Below are 10,051 nucleotides of genomic sequence, written 5' to 3'. Positions count from 1 at the left end.
TTCTTGGTTCGCCGGGATGCCCATTTTTTGCCTGGACTCCTTATTCTTTTTTTTTTTTGTCCAGCGGGTTTCTTTCTCGAAGTATTTTCTAACTGCGTCCGCATTCACAGGGAATGGAAAATCGTCGTCATCCGTGGTCATAAACAACAAGGTTCTGTCAGATGGGACCCTCTTGACCACGAATGGACATTCATAACTGTTTGTCCATTTGCCCCACAATCGTCTTGAGGAGGAAGGATCCTTTTCAACCAAATCTTCCACGTGGTACGCGCGAGGTCATACTTCTTGGTTAACAACATGTTTCGTTCACTGGGTACAACTGCCCCATGCCAGGTAACTGTCAGCCCTTTCCTTCAGCTGGGCTCAACGTGTCATTCCGAGTCTTTATCCATTCAGTCTTCTCTGATTTTCTCATATTTCTGTGAGGAAGACACTGCCCCAGGTGGATGCACATCCCTAGGTTCAATATCCAGGATACAGACTTTATGTTCACCCACCATTGTTGGTGCGACCAACTGTGATCCGGGAAGCACTACCTCATTCACTTTACTTCCCCATCAGACATCGGAATCCGTTCGGATTCAGGGCCAGGCCCCTCCTCCGGGACCGGTCACTCTCAATCTTTCGATTTGAGTACCTCGAGATGTCCTCATCAGGGACCTCAAACTTCCTTGGTTGATAACCTTCCATGGGTTGCTACTAGCTTCTCAAACACATATCTGATCAGATCCGTTTTGGACATCCACAAAGTGGTATGAATCAGCATACACTGTCTCAGTCGGCGAGCAGCCTATGCCGAAGTACATCAAGTTTTTTTCGAACAGTGAGTGTATTGTTTCACAGTCGATAAACTTTTTGCTTAGGTAAATTGCATACTCTTTTCGACAAGACTAGTCATGCTGACTCAATACGCACCTCGTAGACCCCTCGAGGGTTATCAAGTACCGGATTAACAGTTATTTCTTTCACTGAGATATCGGAATCAGAGGTTCCTACAACTTACCCTCTTTTTTTTTTTTTTTTTTTTTTTTTTTTTTTTTTTTTTTTTTTTTTTTTAGCAGGATCGACCTCGATTCCTCTGATTCGCTCACAACAAGCCTCGGTAGCTTGATGGACAACACTCCATAAGTGCACTGATTCAGACTCAAAAGTATGAGTTATCTCAACCGGTCAAACAAACTTGTCCCAAGTCTACCGGATGCCCCTGTTTTGCTTGGGATTTTGTCATCGTCATCAACATGGTATTTGCTTTCACGATGAATCATATCACGAGACAAAGTCACCGTAGACCTCTGATACGTGGCACCGGCCTCATGTGACGGAACGACATCAACTTAGACCAAGAAGGTACTCCTCGTGTGATGGACCTGGTTTACTCCATATCATCTGGCAACAATTCAATCTGGTCTCGGCCAAGAAGCCATCCATGAAGATAAACACTGAGACCTGAGCCATATAATCAACCAATACCTCATCGTGATGTACCGGGAATGCGTCTTTCTGATTAGCTCTGCTCGCATCTTGATAGTCTATTCACATCTTCTCTCTTTCTCATCACCTTCTCCTCCTGTTTCAATGACTTGGCTAATTCCAGCAAATCACAATCTTCTGCGCCTTCTTCCTCGGTATGATAGCTTGGATCGTTGAAGTCATATAGAGGTGTAACCAGATCGTTATCGGTGAGATCAGGAGGGTAATCACTTTGGAACGAGACAAAATCAAAAGGAAAGAGAATGAAAAAAACGTTGCCATTTTTATTTGTTTTTTTCTTTTTTTTAAATTGCAAAATTAAATGAAAAACAGGGAACACCGCTTTTAACTACAAAAACATCCATTCATTACTGATGCAAAATGTTGCATAATGAAACACATGAGATGGCCCTTACAATGGACCATTACGTTTCGGGCAAAACGTATGGCTTTCATGCAAACAAAAATTGAAAAACAGAAATACTACTCTTCAGAACGAGTGACAGTGATGCTTTTGGAGGCCTTCCAATTGCCTGGTACGCATGACTTTATCCATGCCTCAAGCTCGCGGTCGTTGTCAACATCTCCACCCACTGAACGGGCATGACCAGGATCCATCATTCCTGCACTGACGAAGGCGTATAGTGGACGACATCTTCTGTCTGGTCTAGACGACTCTAAATCCGGATGATAACCGACTCCGAACATGTCTGCTTTTGCCACGATGTCAATGATCCTTCCCCAGCCTTGGGCCTCTTGGTTCTTCACCACCTCCAGAGCTTGTTTATAAGAAGAAATGGACAGCTTCTTCTTTTTCTCAGCGACAAAGGCATTCTCGACCTGGATGGTTTCAACTGCTAGACTGGGTGCTTTGCATTTCACATTATTCATTTCTACTTTCTTCATCTTCTGGGTCGGGTCTTCCATCAATACACATCCTTCTGTAGTGACAGTCGCACAAGCGTTATCAACAGCAGGGGAGACTCCATCCCGTAGCAGCAGTTTTGGAATCATGGCCATTGGACCTTTCAGCTGACCCTCTTCAGACACTTCCACTCCTTTCCTAGCTTTCTTCACCATTTTTACTTTTACTGGACCCTGCCTCAGTACAGGGTTGACAACCTCATTCATCATCTGGGCCAAACTGATAGCCTTGGAGTCCACCAGGTCTTGGACAATATGCTTAAAAGCTCTGCAACCTTCAATGTTGTGTCCGGGTGCTCCAGAGTGGAATTCGCACTTGGCACTCTTATCATAGTTTGCAGGCCTCCGCTGCTGTTCTATAGGAATCAGGATCCTCGGCCGAACCAATCCCAGATCTCTCAACCTTTGAAAAAGAAAGGCATAAGTCACCGGTGGTTCCTCAAACTGACGATCCTCGTTCTTCTTCTTCACCTGGCTCTTAGCTCCTGGTGTCTTCTGCTGAGGTGGCAGTTGTTGCTGTTGAGCAGGGGGATTGCTGACAGGAATGGTTACAGTGGCAGCATAAGGATGATAACGGTCTTTGCTACGTTCTTTCTTCGCGGGCACACTAACTAGCTTATCCTCTTTCTGGAATGGACCACTGTCAGGAGGTTTCTTTGTTGCAGTACCAGAAGGTTTGTTTACTTCGGAGGACGGAGCCTTCTCCTGAACTTTCTCCATTATCAACCGTTTCTCAATCCTTTCCAGTCTTTCGGACATGGCTTTCTGCCCCGAGGCAAGCCCTTGCACAACACTGAACAACTCCCTCATCATCCCTTTCAGCTCAAGGACGTCGGCGTTGAGAAGATCCATCAGCTTGGATTTGTTGACCCTCAGCAGGTTATCTGAACAGACGAGCTATGCGTACCGGTTGAATACTGAAACCTACAAAACAGCAAATGGGTTAATATGACTCACACATGCAATGTCTGTCCATACTAGGAATATTCAGTTCTCTCTCTTTTCGTTTTTCTGGTTTCATTGAGACAGATAAAATTTAATCAACAACATTTTGACATCTGGATGTCTCTCAACCGGGGTTTTTAATTTAAAAATAATGGACCCTGAGTACGGACAGACATGAGTGGAATGCAGATGAATGCGAGATGATATGATGCAAATGCATGAATGCAGGCCCTCGTGCCACCAAGTCAACTGTAGGCCCTCTGCTCTTCTGAATCAGTCAATCTGTGGGGTCAAGTCACCATAAATCCAACTTGGGGGGTTCCGAAATAAACGGAACCGGAGATTATATCACTTATCTTTACAGGAACAACCACTGAACGGGTGACAAACGGGTCCTCTGAACAAGTACTCTCAGCTCAGCCCGGGGATCCGAAATAAACGGAACCCGCTGATAAACCACGGACAGAACTCTGGCGTCCCAGAAATAAATGCCCCATAATTCACAGTCACCATCAGTACCAAGAGTCACCAACAAAACACCAACCAATCAGCAACTGTACCTGTAATGATCAAACCCTCCCCACTCACGGGTGTTATCTAGGCCAGGGTAAAGTCGAGAGAAACGCAGCATAAATAACCTTTCGCAGAACATCATCATATACACACCCAAAGTATGTAACGATAATGCCCCACCAGGGTCTGAACTGCTCGTGATATCAATGTTCCGCTAAGTGGCGCCATACCACCCGCTTCCCATGAATCACTCTATTCCTAATCATCCTAGATTTTCACTCATGGTCTGGGTATTGGACCTTTTACCTCATAGAACTCCCACCCCCAAACAGAGAAACACAGACAGCACAGCAGATGAATATGAATGAAATGCAAACATTAATGCAAATAATAAATGCAAGCAATAAATGCACATATATACAATGAATGCAATAAAAAAAAAACAGCACAAAGCAACCAAAACCCTAACCTAGAGAGCGCTAGGAGAGACTCGCTCAGGGAAGATGGACCAGCATAGGTCAACTTCTCTATGTCCCCAGCAGAGTCGCCAGCTGTCGCATCACGCGAAAAACCGGCGGGAAAAGAAAGAAACAACAGAGCCGCCACCGTGCGTTATTTATCCCAAAAGAGGGAAAGGAAACGCTCAGAGTAAACCTGGGAAAGAACATGGTCTCGCGACCAAAGAGAATGGGTTCGGGAGTCGGTTATGCGAAGGGAAGGTATTAGCACCCCTACGCATCCGTAGTACTCTACGGGATCCACGCACAATAGGAAGGAAAATTGGTTGCTAAACACTGCTCACACTCACACACACACTGGCTGAAAGAGACACAAGAAACTGACTGAAACTGACTCGGCAGGATATCGCATCCTGGGCCTACTTAGTCTATCAGGCATAGACATCAGAGTCGAAGTAGTTCGGACTGGGGAAACGACACATGCTCGCTAGGATATCGCATCCTATGCATACGTATCTTCTCGGACGAGAGAAGAATCAGAGCATTCGTAGCTCGGCTGACACGCACACAAACAAACAAAGGCAAAGGCAAACGTGGAGCCTGAATGCCAATCACTGGACTTACATCAGCATCCGAACCAAAACACACACGCATTGGAACCCAAATGCCACTCGATGGACTTACATCGGCTTCCAAGCACACCACAACACAACAGGTTAATAGGGAGTCGGGGACTCGAGCCTATAACTGTCAAGCACACACAAAAGAAAAGAAAAGGCGCCCGGAGAGATCAGCTCAATCTCCTGCCTACATACTTCATCTGGTATGAAGATCAGGGCGATGTAGTTCCCCTACGGAGGGATAAAGGACTAGCCTAACCAGATAACAGAGGGAGACACAACTCTAGGGAGACTACGACTCGAGCCTAGATGTTGTCATGCAAAATCAACCCTAAGTTATGGTTTCTAGCTAAATGGCACAAGGGCCAACCTATCCTAAGTATGGCTCACACAGGAAGCGAGCCACACACACTTAACTTGCACAGGAAGCAAGCCAAGCAAAACCTAACTTGCACAGGAAGCAAGTCTAAACTAAACCTAACTTGCACAGGAAGCAAGTCAAACTATCCTAACTTGCACAGGAAGCAAGTCAAACTATCCTACAAGCACAGATAGCACACACTATACACAAGCAAGAGGCTCAAACAAGGGTTAGGCACTGAGGCCAACTGGAATAGGGTAAAAGGCGCTCTTAACCTTGCCATTGAGAGACTAAGGTGAAGCAGATGAAAGGATGAAGTGAGGATGAGACCTCACAGCTCTTATCCCTGGCCTGGGAGAGCTCAAGACAAGAATGTGTGGGTTCAGAAAGTGGGAACCCTTCTACACATTTAAAACTGACTCAACTGTACAGTTTGTACAAGATCTTGGGTTTTTATCTGAAATGCATCAACACAGTGGTGTGAGCAAAGCAGATGACACACTGAATAGTGGGGGATAGATTGCATATCCCTACCTTCCACCAATTGCCTCTTCACTTAGGAGGACTTTGACTCTATGCAAGGACAAAAGTAAACAATCACAAACATTGCCTCTTAAGGAGGACTTCAGACAGTTGCCTGGCCAAGTAACAGGCCAGGTCTTCCAGACTACATGAAGTAAAGGAGGCATACCTCAATGCAAATTGCTTATACAAGCAAAGCAAAGCAAAAAGTTCACAAGGAACTAAGCAACTAAAGCACCTGAAACAGTCAAGCAGATGTTAGTATGCAACTTCAAACAAGACAAACAGAAACAGACACCAATAGTTAATTGGAGGCACATGGATGTGCAAGGCACAAGGCTTAAGGCACGTGAGCCAAGCCACCTACAAAACAAAGAGGTTAGACAATGATATTTAATCAAGCTCAGTCAAGAGAAATGGTCTCAATGGCCATTTGATGGTCAACCTGAAATCACAAACTCAAAGGTGAGTAACAGGACCACTAGGGCAAGCCTAGGGTCAAAAGTGAATGAGAAAGTCAAGACAGCAAGGGATAAGTATCCAAAATCATGTTCAAACAATTAGGAAACAAAACCAATTGGATTCACACCCATATCAATCACTATCATCATTTCATGAACCAATTGGGTCAAAGTAGGGCAAACAGAAGCTCATAGAAGTCAACAGCAAGACTTAACTCAAAAGCAATCTAAACATTTTCCAAAAAATCACCAAATAAATCATGATCAAACCCAACACATAGCATGGTGAGCATGTCAAATTTCATCCCATTTAGACAAGTGGAAGGCAGTCAATGAAAATCAGAAAGTCAAAGCCAATTTGAACATGCTCAAAGAAGTCAACCAAACATGCATCAACTTAGAAAAATCATAAGTCAAGAATGGTGTATGATAAATGAATGGGATCAAAACCATGGTGAAGATGAGGATGTCTAGTTATCTCGTGTAAAATTTCATGTCCATCTAATGAAGTATGAGAATTTCACAAATGAAATGGGAGCATGTGTCACACAAGGGCAACATTTGACTAGGCAGAGAGGGAAAATCTCAAACAAATGGAAAATAGTTCAATTAAATCCAAGAAAAATCACAAGTAAACTAGACATACAAGAGTAGGCTCATGCAAAATTTGGGGTCATTTGGATGTAAGGAAGTATGTGAACAAAAATTGTGAAAGTGTATGTTATCCATGTAGCAACAAATGTAACACATGACTTCAAAAAATCATAACTCTCAATCCACAAATGATAAATGCACAAACTTTGTATGGAAATGAAGGTCAATGTGTCTAGTTTCACCACAAAAAATTTCAAGCTCATTGGATACAACATGACAATTTCACAAAAGGAATGGCTCCATGTATCATTTTAGCATACATGTTGGGAAATCATTTATCATTTAAAATCCAGCCACTGAAAAATTAATTAAAATTCACAATAAAATGAAGGACACATTCATGAGTTTAATGCAAAAAGTCCCACAATTTTTGGAGTTAAAATGAATTTAAAATGAATTGTTGAAGTTGGATGGATAATTGAACAAAGTATGAAACACATAGCATGGCAAATGGTCAACAATGCGTCAACGAATGGCAGAAGCGTAATTCTGGGCTCATTAATCAAAACTACTGCGTTTTGGCAAGGCAAATAAAATGTTCCTATTGGCTCCCAGCCAATGGAACAGTAACACGGCCAACAAGTTGAAAATTCTGAGTTTCACATGAACCCTTAGGGTTTACAACAGCCATGGCAAGCTTCATGCACATTTAAATCAACATCCAAACAAGTTCAATCATCAACCACACAAAAGCATGGCAGTTGGGCAATGTTCACTCATCGAGCAATCAACAGCATACCACATGGTCTCATGGATTTTTAGGACAAATGATCAAAGAGTTTCAAAACTGCAGCAAGGTCTTAGCATGGCATCATGTATTCATCAATCATTATCAATTGAAATTCCAACAAACAAGCAAACAATCAAACAGCATTCAAACATGATTCTCATGGATTCTCTAGGCATGGTTTCCTAATGTTTAATAGCAGGGCATTTGCTCATGTTCAACCATATCCAACAAAACATGATTCGACCAAACCTCACAACAGTATAGCAAGAACTTCATCATGCAGCACCAATCAAAAACAAACAGCAGCAACAACATGGCATTGTGTGTTCAACATTGTAAACAAACTTCAAGCAAAATCACATAATAACATGGCATAATGAGCATCAAACAACATTAACCAACGACCAAACCAACATTACTCATGGAAATTCTGGACAGGTCATAAATTTGCACAGCAGCAGCATAAAACTCAATGTCAGTCTACAGCATGACCAACAGCATAGCAACCAATACAGACAACAATAGCAGGCAACACTTAGCAATATGTGAGCAGGGCAGATTTGCTGGAACAAACACTAGGGTTTCAGCATGGTTTATGTTCCAACTTCATGGTTCATCAACCAATCGAAATCAAACAATCATGGGAATGAGACAATAATGATCATGCAACAACAGTCAAACAAAAATACCCTAAACACAATCCATGTAAATGTGTTGGAAAAACAAATAGGGTTCATAACAGCAGCTTGCCTTCATCATCAACATGAACTCAAAAATTCGAAATAACCAGAAACAAGAGATAAGCATATCAATGTGATCCTCATGCATCATACATACCTAATCAAGTCATAATTTTCATGGAAACCCCAGCATCACAGCAAATCGAAGAAAAATACATTTAAGCATGAAAAATGAAATCCTTATTTCTTTCAGCATAGTTGATCATTTCAAGCAAACTAATGTTCATTGGAATCAGCATACAACAAACTATCTAAAACATATCATGGCATGGTAAAAGGAGGAGGTCGATTCACTTACTTATTTTTGAAGAAAATGTGAAACAGTGTTGCTTTGATTGGTTCGAGCTCAAACAATTGCTTCTTTTGGCCTTGCAATGATGGAGAATGAAGTATGTTAGCTCAGCACCTCTTGAAAACTTCCAACACTTGACCTTGAGTTTTGACAGCTTTTGTGTAAAATGCCAAGATGAGCTTGAGAGAATGTCAAGTTATGTTGGTTCTGTTGCAGCTAGCAGGGTTCATCATGACAGGAAAGTGCAGTTTGGATTGAGAAATAGAAGTGCCAAGCCAAGTCAAATGGGTGAGTGAAACTCTTGGTCTTGTTGGTTTTGTTGCTCAAGTCTGCTGTGGGATGTTGCTGCTGTTGGTTTTTTAACATGACAGAAAGAAAATGACCAAAAGCCCTGCTGTTAGCTTTGGTACAACACTTGCAATCTTGACAAAATGCCAAGCAAACCAATTTTTTGCATCAGTTGAAAGTGACTGGTCTGTCTGTTATGTTGGCAAGGCAATGTTAGGAGTTGGACAGGAAAATGGGGATGCCAATAGCAAGGAGGTTTGTGAAGTGCAAAGCAAAATGGCCAAGGGCTTTGGTTTAGGTGCCTTTGTTTTTGGCAGAAGAAGCAAGGTGAGGGCAAGGTAGGGTTGGCTATGCTACTGGTTTGTTTATGTGCTTGTGGACAGGTTCAATGCACTGCCAATAGCAGGGTGAGTTGGAGAGAGTGTGAGAGGTTGGTCTTTGGCAGGGTGAGGTTTTGAGTGAAATAACATGGTTGGTCATGTGCTTGTGAGCTGCTGCAGCAGGGTTTTTATGACAGAGAAATGCAAGTGGCAAGGCCTTTCTTGGAAAATGCAAGTGAGGTGTTGGTTGCCAAGCAAGGTTGAATGGATGTTTGTTCTACTGTGTTGATGACAGAAAAATACCAATGGCCAGGTGAGTTAGGTTATTTTGAGGGATGGCCAAGTGAAGTGGTTGACCTTGGTTGGTCTGCTATTTTTACTGTCTTCAATATGACAGAAAGTGTGAGGAGGGGGTCTATTGTTAAGCAAAGCAAGGTTGGTTTAAGGGAGTGTAGGAAGTTGGTTAGGTTTTGTTCTTAAGGATTCAGAACATTGGTAAAAGGATGCCAAGCAAGAAATGAATATTCATAGAGAGGGTGGTGTGCTGCTAGATTGCCTTGGAAGTTTTATGGCAAGAAAGAGGAAAGTGCAAAACAGGGTTGGTTCCATGACAGTGTTAAAAGATGAGGTTTAAGAAAGTGAAAGAACCATGGTCTTTGGTTGGTTTGTGTTGCCAAGCAAGGTTGAATTATTGGAGGTTTGAAGAGGATAAGAAAGCAAGTGTTTGGCCTGTTAGTTTTTTCATGACAGGAA

This window comes from Lathyrus oleraceus, chromosome 7, assembly GCF_024323335.1.
Source record: "Lathyrus oleraceus cultivar Zhongwan6 chromosome 7, CAAS_Psat_ZW6_1.0, whole genome shotgun sequence".
In the NCBI taxonomy this organism is placed as follows: Eukaryota; Viridiplantae; Streptophyta; class Magnoliopsida; order Fabales; family Fabaceae; genus Lathyrus; species Lathyrus oleraceus.
The sequence above is the reverse complement of the archived record's forward strand: the minus strand, read 5'-3'. Positions refer to the sequence as shown.